This window comes from Somniosus microcephalus, unplaced genomic scaffold (genome assembly GCF_052327205.1).
Source record: "Somniosus microcephalus isolate GS21.2 unplaced genomic scaffold, FLI_Smic_1.0 unresolved_chr1, whole genome shotgun sequence".
NCBI classification, from domain to species: domain Eukaryota; kingdom Metazoa; phylum Chordata; class Chondrichthyes; order Squaliformes; family Somniosidae; genus Somniosus; species Somniosus microcephalus.
In genome coordinates this window covers 156,257,123-156,276,452 of record NW_028225179.1, presented here as the reverse complement: position 1 = coordinate 156,276,452, position 19,330 = coordinate 156,257,123, and the positions used below count along the sequence as shown (strand labels likewise).

General features: G+C 48.1%; 1 protein-coding gene and 1 long non-coding RNA gene across 3 annotated transcripts in view; one reads left to right on the top strand and one right to left on the bottom strand.

The window, feature by feature from the left end:
• The window catches only part of LOC147096306 (zinc-binding protein A33-like), a 37,738-nt gene extending 28,386 nt beyond the window's left edge, over positions 1-9,352 (bottom strand). Inside the window, exon 1 of the mRNA XM_085973864.1 lies at positions 9,245-9,352. The gene's annotated coding sequence lies outside the window, so the exon portion shown is untranslated. The remainder of the gene's footprint in view (positions 1-9,244) is intronic.
• A 362-nt stretch (positions 9,353-9,714) lies between these two features.
• On the top strand, positions 9,715-16,603 carry LOC147096305 (uncharacterized). Of its 2 annotated transcripts, none has more exons than XR_015074606.1 (4): positions 9,715-9,868; positions 10,484-10,575; positions 15,059-15,405; positions 16,227-16,603. It is a non-coding gene; the product is annotated as an uncharacterized LOC147096305 (long non-coding RNA). The 2 variants fall into 2 exon arrangements; XR_015074605.1 differs by having other exon boundaries at positions 9,715-9,926.
• Positions 16,604-19,330: the final 2,727 nt, after the last annotated feature.

Below are 19,330 nucleotides of genomic sequence, written 5' to 3'. Positions count from 1 at the left end.
CCCACCCGGCCCTTCAACCACCGTCTGTCCCACCTGTGACAGAGACTGTAGGTCCCACATTGGACTCATCAGTCACCTGAGAACTCATTTTTAATGTGGAAGCAAGTTATCCTCGGTTCCGAGGGACTGCCTAAGAACTCCTCCATGTTGAACACCTCTTTGAAGAGGCAGTGAGTATAGCGAGGGCACAGAATGTACTCTGGGTGGGGGACTTCAATAACCATCACCAAGAGTGATTCGGTAGGACCACTGCCGGCTGAGCTGGCCAAGTCCTGAAGGACAGAACTGCCAGACTGGGCCTGTAGCAGGTGGTGAAACAACCAACACAAGGGAAAAACCGACTTGGCCTCATCCTCACCAATCTAACTGTCGCAGATAGAAACATAGAAGATAGGAGCAGGAGTAGGCCATTCGGCCCCTCGAGCCTGCTCCGCCATTCAATGAGATCATGGCTGATCATCCAAATTCAGTACCCTGTCCCTGCCTTCTCCCCATATCCCTTTAGCCTTAAGAAATATATCTAACTCCTTCTTGAATACATTTAATGAATTGGCCTCCACTGCCTTCTGTGGTAGAGAATTCCACAGGTTCACCACTCTCTGGGTGAAGAAATTCTTCATCTCAGTCCTAAATGGCTTACCCCTTATCCTTAGACTGTGGCCCCCTGGTTCTGGACTCCCCGACCATCGGGAACATCCTTCCAGCATCTAGTCTGTCCAGTCCTGTCAGAATTTTATACGTTTCAATGAGATCCCCTCTCATTCTTCTAAACTCCAGCGAGTACAAGCCCAATCGACCCAATCTCTCCTCATACATCATTCCTGCCATCCCAGGTATCAGCCTGGTGAATCTTCGCTGCACTCCTTCCATGGCAAGAACATCCTTCCTCAGATAAGGTGACCAAAACTGCACACAATACTCAAGATGTGGTCTCACCAAGGCCCTGTACAACTGCAGCAAGACATCCTTGCTCCTGTACTCAAACCCTCTTGCTACGAAGGCCAGCATTCCATTTGCCTTCTTAACCGCCTGCTGCACCTGCATGCTTATCTTCAGCGACTGGTGCACAAGGACACCCAGGTCTCGTTGCACTTCACCGTCTCCCAATCTATTGCCATTCAGATAATAATCTGCCTTCCTGTTTTTGACACCAAAGTGGATAACCTCGCATTTATCCACGTTATATTGAATCTGCTATGCTTCTGCCCAATCACCCAACCTGTCCAAATCATACTGGAGTTTCTCGGCATCCTCCTCACAGCAGACACGCCCACCCAGCTTTGTGTCGTCTGCAAACTTGGAGATATTACATCTAGTTCCCTTGTCTAGATCATTAATATATATATTGTGAATAGCTGGACTATGTCTTCAGAGTCTGTGCCTAAATCAGAAGGTGGTGTCAGAATTGCCGAGCGCTGCTTGGTGTGTTTACTGAGACACACAGACCAGGGAGGGTCCAGGCTGGATTGCTGGTGAGACACACTATCTGAAGCAGAGAGACAGTGGAGGTGCAGAGATGGGTCTTAGGATACCAGGGTTCAGGGTGGGGAAGGATCAGCCAGGGGGCCTGTTTCTCCCGCTATCTGGTGACTTGGCATTGGGTGGATCTTTTGTTGAGAATGGGTCCGGCTTCTTTTCCAGAGCTCATTAATTGCTAATTACATAAATTTCTAGGCTAACACAGGAACAGGAGTAGGCCATTCAGCCCCTCGAGCCTCTTCCGCCATTTATTAGATATTGGTTGGTCTGCATCTTAACTCAATTTCACTTGGTTATAAAAGGGCAACATTTCAAAGTTTGCAGATGACACAAAACTCGGACAGGCAGTAAACAGTGAGGAGGATAGTAATAGACTTCAGGAGGATATAGACAGACTGGTGAAATGGGCAGACACATGGCAGATGCAATTCAACAGAGTGTGATAGAAACATAGAAACATAGAGATAGGAACAGGAGTAGGCCATTCGGCCCTTCGAGCCTGCTCCGCCATTCAATGAGATCATGGCTGATCTTCGTCTGAGATCATAGCTGATCTTACCAGTTCAGTACCCCGTCCCCGCCTTTTCTCCGTAACCCTTAATCCCCTTAGCCTTCAGAAATATATCCAATTCTCTCTTGAAAATATTTATTGAATTAGCCTTCACAGCCCTCTGTGGCAGGGAATTCCACAGGCTCACCACTCTTTGAGTGAAGAAATTCTTCCTCATCTCTGTTTTAAATGATTTGCCCACTATTTTTAGACTGTGGCCCCTGGTTCTGTGCTCCCCGGCCATTGGAAACATTCTCTCTGAATTCAGCCTGTCCAGGCCTGCCATAATTTTATATGTTTCGATGAGATCCCCTCTCAATCTTCTAAACTCCAGTGAGTACAAGCCCAAACTATTTAATCTCTCTTCGTAGGTCATTCCCGCCATTCCAGGTATCAGCCTGGTGAATCGCCGTTGCACTCTTTCCATGGCAAGAACATCCTTCCGCAGATGGGGCGACCAAAACTGTACACAATACTCCAGATGCGGTCTCACCAGCACCTTGTACAGCTGTAGTAAGGTATCCCTATTCCTATACTCGAACCCCCTTGATATGAAGGCCAACATACCATTTGCCTTCTTGATCGCCTGTTGCACCTGCATGCTCTCCTTCAGTGACTGGTGCACAAGAACACCCAGGTCCCTCTGCACTTCCCCATCTCCCAATCTATTGCCATTTAGATAATAATCTACCCTCCTGTTTTTACCCCCAAAGTGGATAACCTCGCATTTATCCACATTATAGTGCATCTGCCACGTATCTGCCCATTCCCCCAACCTGTCCAAATCGCACTGTAGCCTCCTGACATCCTCATCAGAGCCCACCCCTCCTCCTAGTTTAGTGTCGTCAGCGAATTTGGAAATATTGCATCCAATTCCCTGATCCAGATCATTTATATATATTGTGAACAGCTGGGGTCCCAGGACAGATCCTTGCGGCACCCCGCTGGTCACTGCCTGCCACTCCGAAAACGAGCCGTTTATTCCAACTCTCTGTTTTCTATCCGCCAGCCAGTTCTCTATCCACGTTAATACTTTGCCCCCAATCCCATGAGCCTTAATTTTGCATGATAATCTTTTGTGTGGAACCTTATCGAAGGCTTTCTGGAAGTCAAGGTACACCACATCCACTGGCTCTCCCCCATCTATTTTACCAGTTACTTCCTCAAAAAATTCCAGCAGATTAGTCAAACACGATTTACCCTTTGTAAATCCATGTTGACTCTGTCCGATCCTTTCCCCATTTGTCAAGTGCTCCGCTATTTTATCCTTAATAATGGACTCTAGCATTTTGCCCACAACCGATGTAAGGCTTACTGGTCTATAATTCCCTGCTTTCTCTCTACCCCCCTTTTTAAATATTGGGGTAACATTAGCTACCCTCCAATCCACGGGTACTGTTCCCGAGTCAATGGAGTTCCGGAAGATGATCCTTAGAGCATCTGCTATCTCCAGGGCCACCTCCTTAAGTACCCTAGGATGTAGTTTATCAGGCCCCGGGGATTTGTCGGCCTTCAGTCCCCTCAACTTACCCAACACCATATCCCTAGAGATACTAATTTCTGTCAGCTCCTCCCTCTCATTAGTCCCTATGTTTGCCGATATTCCTGGGAGGTTATTTGTGTCCTCCTTTGTGAATACAGAACCAAAGTATGAGTTTAATTGGTCTGCCATTTCCTTATTCTCCATTATATATTCTCCCGAATCGGACTGCAAGGGACCGACTTGGGATTTTACCAGTCTTTTCCTCCTGATATACCGATAAAAGCTTTTGCAGTCTGTCTTTATGTTTGCTGCAAGTTTACTTTCGTATTCTATTTTCCCCTTCCTGATTAATCCCTTTGTCCTCTTTTGCTGTATCCTGTACTGCCCCCAATCTTCCGGTCTGGTGCTTTTTTTTGCCAGTTGATATGCCCTTTTTTTTGATTTTATGCTGTCCCTAATTTCCCTCGTTATCCACGGTTGAGCCACCTTTTTAGGTTTATTTTTATGCCAAACCGGTATAAACATGTTCTGGAATTCTTCCATTCTATCTTTGAATGCTTGCCATTGTCTCTCCACTGTCAATCCCCCCAGAAACACCACCCAATCAATCTTACCCAATTCCCGTCTCATACCCTCGTAATTCCCTTTATTTAAGTTCTGGACCTTAGTCTCTGATTCAATTTCCTCACTCTCCATCTCGACTGAGAGCTCGATCATATTATGATCGCTCTGACCCAAGGGGCCTCGTACAAGAAGATTGCTGATAAGTCCCTTCTCATTGCACAATACCCAGTCTAAAATGGCCTGGTCTCGAGTCGGCTCCTCGACATATTGGTCCAGATAACCGTCCCGAAAACATTCCAGGAATTCCTCCTCCTCAGAATTTTTACTAATTTGGGTAGTCCAATCAATATGTAAATTAAAGTCACCCATGATGACAGCTGTGCTCTTATCGCACGCTTCTCTAATTTCCCTTTTTATGCCTTCCCTCACCTCCATATTACTATTTGGAGGCCTATATATCACACCCACTAACGTTTTCCTCCCCTTGCTATTTCTCATTTCTACCCATACAGATTCCGTTTCATCCGAGTTAATATCCTTCCTTTCCATTGCATTAATCCCCTCCTTTACCAGCAATGCTACCCCACCTCCCCTACCTTTTTGCCGATCCTTCCTAAATATTGTATATCCCTGGATGTTAAGTTCCCAGCCTTGCCCACCCTGCAGCCACGTTTCTGTAATCCCAATCAAATCATACTTGTTTACCTCTATTTCCACAACTAATTCATCCACCTTGTTCCTAATGCTTCTAGCATTAAGATACAAAGCCTTCAGGCTTGCTTTTTTCACACTCTCATTATGAATTAGTTTGGCCCTTTGTGTTTCTCTCCTTTGCTTATTGCTTCTCACCTTTCTACCATCTATTTCTGACTTCATATGACTTCCCTCTTTTCCACTACCTAGGTTCCCATCCCCCTGCCAAATTAGTTTAAATCCTCCCGAACCGCCCTAGAAAATATTACCCCGAGGACATCGGCTCCCTCACAGTTCAGGTGTAGACCGTCCCCTTGGTACAGGTCACTCCTCCCCAAGAACTGGTTCCAATGCCTCAAGAATTTAAATCCCTCTCCCTTGCACCACTGCTCAAGCCACGTATTTAGCTTATCTATCTTACTCTCTCTAAACTTATTAGCTCGTGGCACTGGTAGCAATCCAGAGATTACTACCTTTGAGGTCCTACTTTTCAATTTAGCTCCTAACTCCCTAAATTCAGCTTGTAGGACCTCCTCCCTCTTTTTACCTACATCGTTGGTACCTACATGTACCACGACAACTGGCTGATCCCCCTCCCCCTTCAGAATGCTCTGCACCCGCTCCGAGACATCCTTGACCCTTGCACCAGGGAGGCAACACACCATCTTGGAGTCTCGGTCTCGGCCACAGAAACTCCTATCTATCCCCCTTACAATTGAATCCCCTATCACTATAGCCCTATCCCTCTTTTTCCCGCCCTTCTGTGCAGCAGAGCCAGTCATGGTGCCCTGAACCTGGCTGCTGGTGCCTTCCCCTGATAAGTCATCTCCCCCAACAGTACCCAAAACGGTAAACCTGTTTTGGAGGGAGATGACCGCAGGTGACTCCTGCACTACCTTCCTGCCTTTACCCTGCCTTTTGGTCACCCATTTACTGTCTGAGCTAGCCTTTACCTGCGGTGTGACCAACTCACTGAATGTGCTATCCACAACATCCTCAGCATCGCGTATGCTCCAGAGTGAGTCCATTCGCAGCTCCAGCGCCGCCATGCGGTCCGCTAGGAGCTGCAGCTGGACACACTTCCTGCACACATAGTTGTCAGGGACAGTGTCCCTGATTTCCCACATGGCACAGGAGGAGCATGACACGGGTCTGAGCTGCCCTTCCATGACTTAACCCTTACAATACCTTTTTATTTACTACGATTTAGCTTAATTATTGAATTCTACTTAGATGTGAGGCATTTCGGTAGGAAGAATGGGGAGAGGCAATATAACATAAATGGTCCAATTTTAAAGGGGGTGCAGGAAGAGAGAGACCTGGGGGTGTTTGTACAGAAATCTTTGAAGGTGGCAGGACAAGGTGAGATGGCTGCTAAATAATATACAGTATCCTGAGCTTTATAAACAGAGTCATAGATTACAATAGCAAGGAAGTTATGCTGAACCTTCCTAAATCACTGGTTCGGCCCCAGCTGGAGTATTGTGTCCAATTCTGGGAAATACAGTTTACTGGACTGGTACCAGGGATGCGGGACTTCAGTTACGTGGAGAGACTAGAGAAGGGCTGTGGGGAAAGGGCAGTGGAGTGGGATTAATTGTTTCGCTCTTTCAAAGAGCCGGCACAGGCACGAAGGGCCGAGTGACCTCCTCCTGTGCTGTGTGATTCTGTGAAATATTGACCCGGGCACTGGGGAGAACTCCAAGAAGGCCTGAAAATGGTGCGAGCCAATTGGGCGCCAGACATTGGTCCCTAAATCTGTCCCTCACTGCGCCCATTTTACCCCCACAAACCGGGACAACCAGGTCGAATTTCTACCCCATTAACCACAAGCACAGAGCCAACTTCCACATCAACCAAACAAAACCCTCCACTAACACCATCAACTCCAAGGCTGTTATATACCTGAAGGACATTAAATCCTGGAGGCATTTATCCTGAGCCAATGGGGCCCTTCCCCCCTCCCCCTCCAGGGGCATCACTGTCCTTGTGAACCTTCAGAGACAGTCACCGCTTCTTGGGCCGTTTTTAATGGGGAATTCTTTCCTGCAGCACTGATATCCTGCCAGCAGGTGCTGGCGGTGCACTTTGTAACAATGAAAGACTTGCGATCAAACAGCGTCTCAACCCAGCCCAGAAACTCACTGCACCCGCAATGCGTTACTCGCAAGTGCAGTAGCCGTGGTTAGTGAGGAAAAGAGGAGCAGTCATTTTACACACAGCAAGATCCCACAGAGAGCCAATGAGATGAATGACCAGTTAATCTCTCTTTGGCGGTGCTGGTTGAGGGAGGAATGTTGGCCCGGACACCGGGAGAACTCCCCGGCTCCTCTTTGCCGCGGGATCTGAATCACCCACTTGAGGCAGACGCGGCCTTGGATTAACATCTGACCTGAAGGGCAGCCCCTCTGCCCATTAGCAGACTGAGCGAGTTGTGGGAACAGGAGGGGGCCATTCAGCCCCTGGAGAGTTTTTCCACCTTTCAATGAGATCGGGGCTGATCTGCACTGTCGAAGTTTCGACTGTTCAATAAGACTCTGTGAAACAAAGTGATCGACAAAGGCAGACTTTATTTAATCTACTTGCTAGCAAGGGGAGCTTCACGTAGGCAAAGGCTATCGTGACTTCTCCGAATACATGGACAAAAACACCTCTTTTTATACACAAAGATCAAAACCTTTTATCACATGGTATGGTAGTGAGACATAATTAATAACAAAGTAAACATCTAAGAAAGGAATGAGTAAGGAATGTTTAAGGTCAACAAGAAGATGACTCGAGGGTCAGCGGAGCCTCAGTGTCTTAAGATATGGTTAGCCAACAGATAATCAATAGTCATGATGCAGGAATACCTTTGGATAAAGTTAACTAATCTTATACAATGGAGACAGTTTGTCTCTCATTTTGGTTCTGGACATTCATACAATGTTTACAGTAAATGTCCTTCGGTAATCATGCTTTTGTTCTACCATGCTTATCTTGTTTGTAGAACTGCCTAGCCTGCAAGCTGAAGACAGTCATATCATTTTCCTTCCACCGCTTCCTAATATGGACCTGCCTGTTTCCCTGTGTGAAGCCATTTTGACCTTCTGAAAGTTGCAGACTCCATTTTAATATGAGAGTATATGTGAATATATATTTCTACGCTAATGCACTTCTACAGCACCTCAACTCCATTTACCCGCCTTAGCTCCAAAGATCAAACCTTCCTCACAAACAGTGGACAACCATCCACTGCCCCAGAACCACTCATGGTCGATGCTGCCACCTTCTCCATAGATGCAAGATTAAAGCATCTCCATCCTGTGACTGTGGAGCTCCTAATCAGACCCTGGAGCCCATCATGGAGCGCTGCCCGCAGAGGAAATTCACAGGCAGCCTACAAGATATCAGCTGTTACACCGCAAGCTTTGGCCTGGATATCTGCCTGAGATATTGACATTTGATTTGATTTGCTATGACCATACCGGAGATGAAGAATGCCCTGTATCCCACATCAGAGAATAGAATCAGTAAAATTTATGGCCCAGAAGGAGGCCTTTCGACACATCGTGTCTGTGCCGCCCGGAAAGATCCATCCCACCTAATCCCACTTTCCAGCTCAGATTCAGATTAGATTTATTTGCCACATGTAACAAGTACAATGGAATGCTTGTTCCCTGTAGGGACGCGTCAGCCATACATATAGCGCCGCGTTCAGTCAATACAATGGCTTCCCATGGCAGTGGGAACACGATGTCCCTCAGCCGCTCCATCCTCCTCCTCACCGCGGCCGCCTCCTCACTGTTGCCGGCTCCACGTGTGGTGGCCTGCTTCTCCTGCTCTGGCCACCATGCCCGGCTCCCCTCCCCCCAGTCGGACTGCGAGTTCCCCGAAATGGAGCCGCCGTCCGACGTGCTGCAGCTTGTCGTTGAATCTGCTGCTCGTAGCGCTGCGCTCCTCTGCCCAACTCCGCGAACACATCGTCGGGATGTGAATGCTCCAGAATTCGGCCTCCTCTTCAACGCCGCCGGCTCCACGTTCCACGGCCCGGGGCCTACTTCTCCCTCTCCCGGGTCGGCCTATGGCCGCTATGCTCGGCTCCCCTCCTCCCAGTCAGAATTCCTTCCAGCCGAGGCGCTGCACTGCCTCTGCCCGACTCGCCGAGCACCTCGCTCCGGTTGCGGGAGCGAGCAGCAAGAGCTGGCCGCCCGAAACAGGGAGCGCGATCTCAGCACCGGACCGTCACGGCCGCCATCTTGACTAGTTGGAGCACATCGGCCGGCAGCTCCTCGGCGGGAAGGAATTCCGACTGGGAGGAGGGGAGCCGAGCATGGCGGCCATAGGCCGACCCGGGAGAGGGAGAAGTAGGCCCCGGGCTGTGGAACGTGAACTAGCTCCTGGGCTTCGGGAGAAAACAGCCCAACCTGAGCAAATATTGCTCCCACACTGACCAATTGTACACACGCACATCACAGGGACACAGATTGACGCACCTTAAAAAAATAAATATTTAAACCCAACCGGCCAGTTCCGAGCGCGAGCCTCTGTCAACCCAAATCATCGCCGCAAACCCCGCCTCCCGGCGGCGCTGATTGGCCAGTGGCGGCCCGGTGAGGAGCCCCCCCCCCGGGGGCTGCAGATTGGTTGGAGCGCCTGTCACTCAGAGTGAGGCTGCGGGTTTCCGGGGCGGGGCTCTCCCGGGGGAAGCGGATTGGTCCGAGCGCCTGTCACTCAGACTAAGAGGGCGTATTTCCGGGGCGGGGCTCTCTCGGTGGAAGTAGATTGGCCGGAGCGCCTGTCACTCAGAGTGAGGGGCGGGTTCCAGGGGCGGGTCTCTCCCGGGGAAGCGGAATGGCCGGAGCGCCTGTCACTCAGAGTGAGGGGCGGGGCTCCCGGGGGAAGCGGATTGGCCGGAGCGCCTGTCACTCAGAGTGAGGGGCGGGTTCCCGGGCGGGGCCTCAGTGGGAGTCGGACTCGGAGCTCGGGCAGTGAGTTGGGGCCGAGCGGCAGTGACGCCGCGCTGGGCTCTGGTCTCGACCAGTTGGAGCGGCTCATGGCGGCCGCCGCCTGGTTTTATACTCGGGGGTTTATTTCAAACTTTGGATTCTTGTTGTTTGGTGAGCGAGCTGGACAGTCGCTTCTTCACCGATAACCTGCTGACCAGACAGGACTGGGGTAAGGAGGAGGGACTGGGGTAAGGAGGAGGGACTGGGGTAAGGAGGAGGAGGAGGAGGAGGAGACTGGGGTAAGGAGGAGGAGACTGGGGTAAGGAGGAGGAGGAGGAGGAGACTGGGGTAAGGAGGAGGAGGAGGAGGAGACTGGGGTAAGGAGGAGGAGGAGGAGACTGGGGTAAGGAGGAGGAGGCGGAGGGGACTGGGGTAAGGAGGAGGAGGCGGAGGGGACTGGGGTGAGGAGGAGGGGGGTACTGGGGCGAGGAGGAGGGGGGTACTGGGGCGAGGAGGAGGGGGGGACTGGGGCGAGGAGGAGGAGGGGGGACTGGGGCGAGGGGGAGGAGGAGGGAGGGGGGGACTGGGGCGAGGGGGAGGAGGAGGGGGTGACGGGGGCGAGGAGGAGGGGGGTACGGGGGCGAGGAGGAGGGGGGCACGGGGGCGAGGAGGAGGGGGGCACGGGGGCGAGGAGGAGGGGGGGACTGGGGCGAGGAGGAGGGTGGGGGGGTCTGTGGATTGTTACACAGAGGGGGAAACTGATTGAAATTGTGTTTGCACTGACAGGGTCTGCTGACCAGTGAGTGAGCCATAGTACTGTCTGGTGGGGACAGGATGTACTGCAGATGGTGCAGCTCTAATGTGGAATCCATTGTAAGGTAATGCTCCTAATTACATACCTGCCAAGTCTGTTATTTGGAGTGTCACGATATATTGTATAATTTTTAAATTAACAAACCGCAGCCGTGTCTTCAGCTGCCGAGGCCCTGAGCTCTGCAATTCTCTCCTAAGCCTCTCGACCTCTCTCCTCCTTTAAGACACTCCTTAAAACCGGCCTCTTCAACCAGCTTTTGGTCACCTGTCCTAATCTCTCCTTATGTGGCTCGGTGTCACACTTTGTTTGACCCAGATTTAATGTGATTCGATAAAGAACCAGAGGAGACATGAAGCAACAGAAAAAAATTCTTACAGGGCTGACAGGGTAGATGCAGGGAGAATGTTTCCCCTGGCTGGGGTGTCTAGAACCAGGGGTCACAGTCTCAGAATAAGGGGTCGGCCATTTAGGACTGAGATGAGGAGAAATTTCTTCACTCAGAGGGTGGTGAATCTTTGGAATTCTCTACCCCAGAGGGCTGTGGAGGCTCAGTCGTCGAGTATATTCCAGACAGATTTTTGAATATTAAGGGAATCCAGGGATATGGGGATCGTGCAGGAAAGTGGAGATGAGGTAGAAGATCAGCCATGATCTTATTGAATGGCGGAGCAGGCTCGAAGGGCCAAATAGCCGACTCCTGCTCCTATTTCTTATGTTCTTATGAAACTTTTAACTTTACACAGCGAGTTGTAGTGATCTGGAAGTATTTTTGAAGTGTACTCACGGTTGTAATGCAGGAAACATGGGAGCCGATTTGTGCACAGCAAGCTCCCACAAACAGCAACGCGTTAGCTACCAAATAACCTGTTTTTGTGATGTTGGGCGATGGATAAATATTGGCCAGGACACTGGGGAGGACTCCGCCTGCACTTCTTCAAAATAGTGCCATGGGATCTTTTACATCCAGTTGAGATGGCAGACGGGGCCTCGGTTTAAGGTCTCATCCGAAAGAGGCACCTCCGACAGTGCAGCACTCCCTCAGTACTGCACTGCGAGAGTCAGCCTAGACTTTTGTGCTCAAGGTTCTGGAGCGGGACTTGAACCCACAACCTTCTGAGTTTAAAAACAAAAAACAAATTGGTAATCCAGAAAAATAGACAGCGGGAGTTGGGGGCAGTTCTGGTGCAATTATCGCCCTCCTGTCACACTCTGTAAAGGGGCAGATTTTACAGGATTACTTCTTCACCCAGAGAGGGGTGAGAATGTGGAACTCGCTACCACATGGAGTGGTTGAGGCGAATAGCATCGATGCATTTAAGGGGAAGCTGGATAAACACACGAGAGAGAAAGGATCAGCTGATGGGGTGAGATGAAGAGGGGTGGGAGGAGGCTCGTGTGGAGCATAAACACCAGCACCGACCAGTTGGCCTGTTTCTGTGCTGCAAACCATGTGCAATGCTGAGGGAAATCCAGGAGTATTTCAGTAAAAAGGCAGCAAAGCTTGTCGATGTCTTTTCATTAAGGCAAGGCAAGGGAATACATAATAAATGGTAGGGCACTGAGAAGTGCAGAGGATCAGAGGGACCTTGGAGCGCATGTCCACAGATCCCTGAAGGTAGCAGGACAGGTAGATAAGGTGGTTAAGAAGGCGTATGGGATACTTGCCTTTATTAGCCGAGGCACAGAATATAAGAGCAGGGAGGTTGTACTTGAACTGTATAAAACACTAGTTAGGCCACAGCTAGAATACTGCGTGCAGTTCTGGTCCCCACATTACAGGAAGGATGTGATTGGACTAGAGAGGGTGCAGAGGAGATTTACGAGAATGTTGCCTGGGCTGGGGAATTTTCGCTATGAGGAAAGATTGGATAGGCTGGGGTTGTTTTCTTTGGAACAGAGGAGGCTGAGCGGAGACCTAATTGAGGTGTATAAAATTATGAGGGGCCTAGATAGTGTGGATAGGAAGGACCTATTCCCCTGAGCAGAGGGGTCGATAACCAGGGGGTATAGATTTAAAGTAATTGGTCGGAGGTTTAGAGGGGATTTGAGGAGCAATGTTTTCACTGAGGGTGGTGGGGGCCTGGAACTCCCTGCCTGAAAGGGTGGTAGAGGCAGAAACCCTCATCACATTTAAATAGTGCTTGGATATGCACCTGAAGTGCTGCAACCTACATGGCTATGGAGCAAGAGCTGGAAAGTGGGATTAGGCTGGATAGCTCTTTGTGGACCGGCACGGACAAGATGGCCTCCTTCTGTGCTGTAACTTTCTCTGATTTCTCTGATTAAAGTCAACAACCTATAACCTCCACCAACCAAGCAGCTCATTTTCCCCTGGCTGCCAGTTTGGTTGATTGAAGGAAATACCTTGCATTTATGAAGCACCTTTAACACCCTCAGGGCCCCCGAAACACTTCATTGTCAATGAGGTACTTCTAAAGAGCAGTCAGTGTAATGTAGGCAAACGTACGCACAGCAAGCTCCCACAAACAGCAGAGAGAAAAATGACCAGATATTCTGTTCTGGTGGTGTTGGTTAAGGGGTAAATATTGGCCAGGACACATCAGGAATAGAAGGATATGCCGAATGGGGTGGGAGGTGGCTCGTGTAGGGCATAAACACTGGCACGGAGCAGTTGGACCGAACGGCCTGTTTGTGTGCTGTAATTCTACACTAACTCTGTAGTAGGGAGATGTGCAAAACCCATTTCAAAAGCAGCTCTGTACAAGTGTGAGGTGATGCGTAGTACTGTATTTCTGTCCCGATTTCAGAAGGAACACGTGTCTCATTTGCGAGCACTTTGCCAAGCAAGTTAAACTTGTATGTGAGCCTTTTTTTGCTGATGTTTTTGTCTGGTATTAAATACTTACTCCAGCGTGGTGAGCTAAACCATGTCACTGAATCAATGCTCTACCACTTGCGCAGTCTTTCCTCCTCCCCCGAGCTCATTAAATCTCATTTAATTTGTATTGGGAAATTGGTTCAAGCTGGAATTTTTCCCTTGGTAGGCCCATTTCAAAGCCTGCAGCTTTATTTTAACCGAGCATGCTGGCTGCCGGGCAAAGATTACACCTGCAGCAGGCTTGACCTTTGTGTCTGCATCTATATTTTTATAAATGGTGAGTGTGGTCGTTTCCCCGCACCGAGGAGTCATTTCCTCTGTATACGGTTTAAAAATAGTGCTCTGTCTTGCAAGAGCTTTTTTACCTTGGCAACACTGCGCAAAGCATAAAGTGGTGATGGGCCCTAATGAACATAAAGACTTACATTTATACAGCGCTTTTCACCACCACCAGACGTCAGTTTCCACATGTACGCTGACGACACCCAGCTCTACCTCACTACCTCTTCTCTCAACCCCGCCACGGTCTCTAAATTCTCAGACTGCTCCTCCGACATACAGTTTGTGATGAGCAAAAATTTTCTCCAATTAAATATTGGGAAGACTGAAGCCATTGTTTTCGGTCTCCACCACAGACTCCGTTCCCTAGCCACTGACTCCATCCCTCTCCCTTACATCTGTCTGAGGCTGAACCACACTGTTCGCAACCTTGGTGTCATATTTGACCCTGAAATGAGCTTCCGACCACATATCGCAGCATATCAAAGACCACCTATTTGCACCTCCGTAACTTCGCCCGTCTCCGCCCTTCCCTCAGCTCATCCGCTGCTGAAACCCTCATCCATGACTTTGTTCATTCTCGATTTGATGACTCCAACGCACTCCTGGCTGGCCTCCCATCTTCCACCTCGTATAGACTTGAACTTTATCCTCACTCACACCAAGACCCGTTCGCCCATCTCCCCTGTGCTCGCTGACCTGCATTGGCTCCCAGTTAAGCACGCCTCGATTTCAAAACTCTCATCCTTGTTTTCAAATCCCTCCACGCCTCCCCTCTCCCTATCTCTGTAATCTCCTCCAGCCCCACAACCCCCGAGATATCTGCACTCCTCTAATTCTGCCCTCTTGAGCATCCCTGATTATAATTGCTCAACCATTGGTGGCCGTGCCTTCTGTTGCCGAGGCCCTAAGCTCTGGAATTCCCTGCCTAAACCCCTCTGCCTCGCTAATTCTCCTTCCTCCTTTAAGACGCTCCTTAAAACCTTCCTCTTTGACCAAGCTTTTGGTCACCTGCCCTACATTCTCCTTATATGTATCGGTGTCAATTTTTTTTTGTCTTGTACTACTCCTGTGAAGCACCTTGGGACGTTTTACTCCATTAAAGGCGCTATATAAATGGATGTTGACAATTTCTGTCGATATACTGGAGCTGTTTCAATTCCAGGAGCAGAAGAAAACCATTTTTGAAGACTTTTAGTTTAAGCAACAAGAGAGCATCTGTGAAATGAAGGTGAATTCTCAGTGGGCTGTTGTGGGCTGCACCTGTACAGGTAGCGTGTGATGCACCCCATGCCCGGATAACAGAACTCTATCCCTGTGCATTTTCAGCAGCGTGGCTCAGTGTTTATTAAGCATGGTGATCAATGTGCTTGTGACCTGCGATAGTTTTGCTTCCTTCTTTAACAAACTCTTTTTTTTGTCTTCACAGGAACAGTCGAACCAATCGCAGAACCTCATCGACTCTGAATTTTCTAAATCGCGCTATATTTTGGATGAAAAGAGTGGAATTTTGTCGAAGAATTGAATGAGGAAAAGGATGATATTAGATATTATTCAGAATGGAGACAATACTGTGGGAAATCCGAGACAATTCACGATGAGCTTTCCTTGTATATAAATAACCTGAACTCGGGTGTAGAAAGTACAATTTTGAAGTTTGCGGATGATACAAAACTTGGCAACGTAGTGAACAGTGAGCAGGATAGGAGCAGACTTCAGGAGGACAAAGGCAGACTGGTGAAATGGGCAGACACATGAGCGATACAATTGAATGCAGTAAGTGTGAAGTGGTGCACTTTGGGAGGAACAACATGGAGAGGCAGTATAATCTAAATGGTTCTATTGTGAGGGTTGTGGAAGCACAGAGGGACCTGGGGGGCACGTTCACAAATCTCTGAAGGTGGTTGGGCAAGTTGATAAGGCCGTCAAGAAAGCTTGTGGGATACTTGGCTTTGTAAATGGGGGCATTGAATTCAAAACACGGAAGTCATGCTAAACCTTTACAAATCACTGGTTAGGCCTCAGCTGGAGTATTGTGTAGAATTCTGGGAACCACACTTTAGGAAGGATGTAAGGGTGAGGGTAAGAAGGTTTACTAGGATGATAGTAGGAATGAGGAACTTCAGTTATGTGGAGAGATTGCAGAAGCTGGGATTGTTCTCCTTCGAGCAGAGAAGGTTAAGGCGACACCTAATAGAGGTATTCAAAATTCTGAGGGGTTTTGATTGAGCAAACAGGGAGAAACTGTTTCTTCTGGCGGGTGGATTGGTAGCCAGAGGTCATAGATTTAAAATAATTGGCACGAGAACTAGAGGGGAAATGTGGAGATATTTTTTCACAAAGGGTTGTTAAGATTTGGAACCTGAAAGGGTGGTGGAAGCAGATTCCATAGGAACTTTCAACAGGCAATTGGACATGGACTTGAAGAGACTAATTTTCAGGGTTCTGGGGAAAAGGCTGGGGTGTGGGAATAAATTGAACCGCTCTTTCACAGGATGAACAGCTTTAATCTCCTAGGTGTCTTTGACATCCAAGGCTGCATCACATCCTTCCTGCCTACTCTATTGTGCCTTAATACTTTTTTTATTCATTCACAGAAAGGGTTGTGGAAATCTGGAACTTTCTCCCTCAAAAGATGCGGCCGGACCTGCTGTGATTCCCAGCAAAAAAAATCGTTTTTTGTTTTTCATACAGACCCCAGCATCTGCAACGTTTGACCCCCTGTGACCCCACCTCATTGTTCTTTGATGTAATGGTTTCCTGACTGACCTGTTTGGACACCATTCACACCTGTGATTGCTGTGATTATTTCTCTGCCGAGGTGTGATAAAGGGCAGTTAGAAAGATTACCTGTAATCATCTGGCAGAACTCTCTGACTATATATACTGTGTCTGTATGCAACTCTTCACTTCACCTGACGAAGGAGCAGCGCTCCGAAAGCTTGTGATTTCAAATAAAGCTGTTGGACTATAACCTGGTGTTGTGTGACTTCTTTCAAAAGACTGTGGATGCCAGGATCAAACAATTCAAAATTTCCAAGACTGAGATGGGTAGATTTCTGTTGGTTAAGGGCATCGAGGGATATGGAGCAAAGGCGGGTAAATGCAGTTGAGGTACAGATCAGCCATGATCGAACTGAATGGTGGAACAGGCTCGAAGGGCTGAATGGCCTCCTCCTGTTCCTGTGCACCATCCTCTGCAGTCAGCCATGTTTATAATATTCCCACAACACTGCAGTTCCCGAGTGCTACAGTAGACTCGTTTCAGAATTGCTTGTTCCTAATACATTCAGCATTCCCGTCTATACAGCTTACTGTAGATGTTCCCATCTTTTGGCCCCTAGTTTATCCTTGTTAATGTTACCTGGTTCTTGTATATCACCCACCTGCTGTCTAGATTCCACTCTTTAATCAAAGTCATGTGGGATCACATTTCCTCCTGGCCTTCGCCCTCCTATCCAATGGAAATGCTTCTTGCAGCTACTTCAACGTTCCTGACCAGTTCCATTGTTTTTATTTGGCCATCTCGCTCCCTTTGTTATCACAAGGGGAACGCCATTTACTTTTCAAAGCCCCAGTATTATTTTCGCAGCTGATTGACGGACAGTTATTCATATTCGCGATTTTCTTTGCAAAACATATTTTTCACCATAAACAGGAAGTATAACAAAGGAAATTGCCTTGATTTTCTAGGCCATCCTTACATGGGAGGTTTCAGAGCCCTTACATGATTTCTTACATTGTCATTTAGCCCTTCCTGCTCCTCCAGTACCTTTTGTCATTTATCTTCAATGTGCACAGACCTATCTCTAGGTAACCAACTCCTCATCATTACCACACTCATCACTACCCACCTCCCTACAGCCAGAATCTCCCTGCACCTCACCAACTGCATCTTTGCCCTAACCCTGTTCTCTGGCTTCTGAACTACTTCTTCCTCCATGACTTGGTCTTCTGCATTAGGAGTTAGTGCTTGATCTAATTGAATGGTGGAACAGGCTCGAGGGGCTGAATGGCCGACGACTCTTCCTATGTTCTTGTATCTGCACATTGTTGTGCCTTTCTCAGTGTCTTTACAAGCGTTCTTCCTGTCGTCAGTGCATCCTCTATTATCTTGTGTGCTCGGTTTCCTCCAGCACTTATTTCTGTTTCTTGCTGACCCTGTACCTGTTTGTAAAAACCCAGTCACAGCTCCCCAGTGACTCGCCCGTAATATTGAGTACCAGCCCATCCACTTCACTAAACTTTGACTCAATTAGTCCAATACTATCCACCCGCCTTTGCTAATTAGCTTTACAATCGTTTCCTTCCATTAGTTCTCGTCCGCTCCTCTCAAAGGCCCAAAGCTTTGCCTTCAGGTTTTTGGCAGCTGAGATCAGCGAGTTGCTCCACACTTTACTATTGACTCTCGAGCTCTTTCATGCTGCAAAGTCCAGCCTTGTTTAGTCTGTTTGAGCTCTGCCAGCGGTCTGCTGTGTGTTAACATTTGTGTTTCTCTCTATTTCAGGAGAGTACGCCCGAGGAGCAGAGGTACGACACGCTCTCCAAAAATAACTGAACAACATTATAGAAACATAGAAGATAGGAGCAGGAGTAGGCCATTCGGCCCCTCGAACCCGCTCTGCCATTTAATGAGATCATGGCTGATCATCCAAATTCAGTACCCTGTCCCGGCTTTCTCCCCATATCCCTTTAGCCTCAAGAAATATATCCAACTCCTTCTTGAATATATTTAATGAAATGGCCTCAACTAGCCTGTGTGGCAGAGAATTCCACAGGTTCACTACTCTCTGGGTGAAGAAATTCCTCCTCATCTCAGTCCTAAATGGTGTACCCCTTATCCTTAGACAGTGACCCCTGGTTCTGGACTCCCCACGCCATCGGGAACATCCTTCCTGCATCTAGTCTGTCTAGTCCTGTTAGAATTTTATAAGTTTCCATGAGATCCCCTCTCATTCTTCTAAACTCTAGTGAATATAAGCCTATTATAAAGTAGCATATTGAAGAGCTTCTTTTATTTTCTGCTGTTAAATATTTGATATTTACATTATTAGTGAAGACGACTATCAGCCAAACATAGTGGAAGGCAGCCTGTCTCTGGGCGCATTTAAAGGACCCACCCAGTATAGAGTGTGGAGACCTGTAATGGACATTCTCAGCCCTGGTACGGAGGGCCTTTCCTGTTTTCTTACTTAACCTGTAAAATCCCCAATAAGTGTGCTCATCTTAAGAATACCAGACAAGAGTACAAGAATGTAAATATTATTCATACTGACTTAATATAAGAAAATAAATGAAATGGAAGTATGTAATGTCTGATTCATGACTTATATAATGCAACAATGAAATAATAATCACAACTATTTGGAGAAGCAATCAACCAATTTATTAATTTCATTAGTAAGAAACACTGATCTAAATCATTAACCTGTCACAGTGGCTTGTTTCATGGCTTAAAACTGAAAAAATAATGCACAAGAATATTCACAACTGATTTGGTCAAATCACTTCCGATCACCACCTGACTCCCCAAAGCCTTTCCACCACCTACAAGGCACAAGTCAGGAGTGTGATGGAATACTCTCCACTTGCCTGGATGAGTGCAGCTCCAACACCACTCAAGAAGCTCGACACCATCCAGCACAAAGCAGCCCGCTTGATTGACACCCCATCCACCACCTTAAACATTCACTCCCTCCAC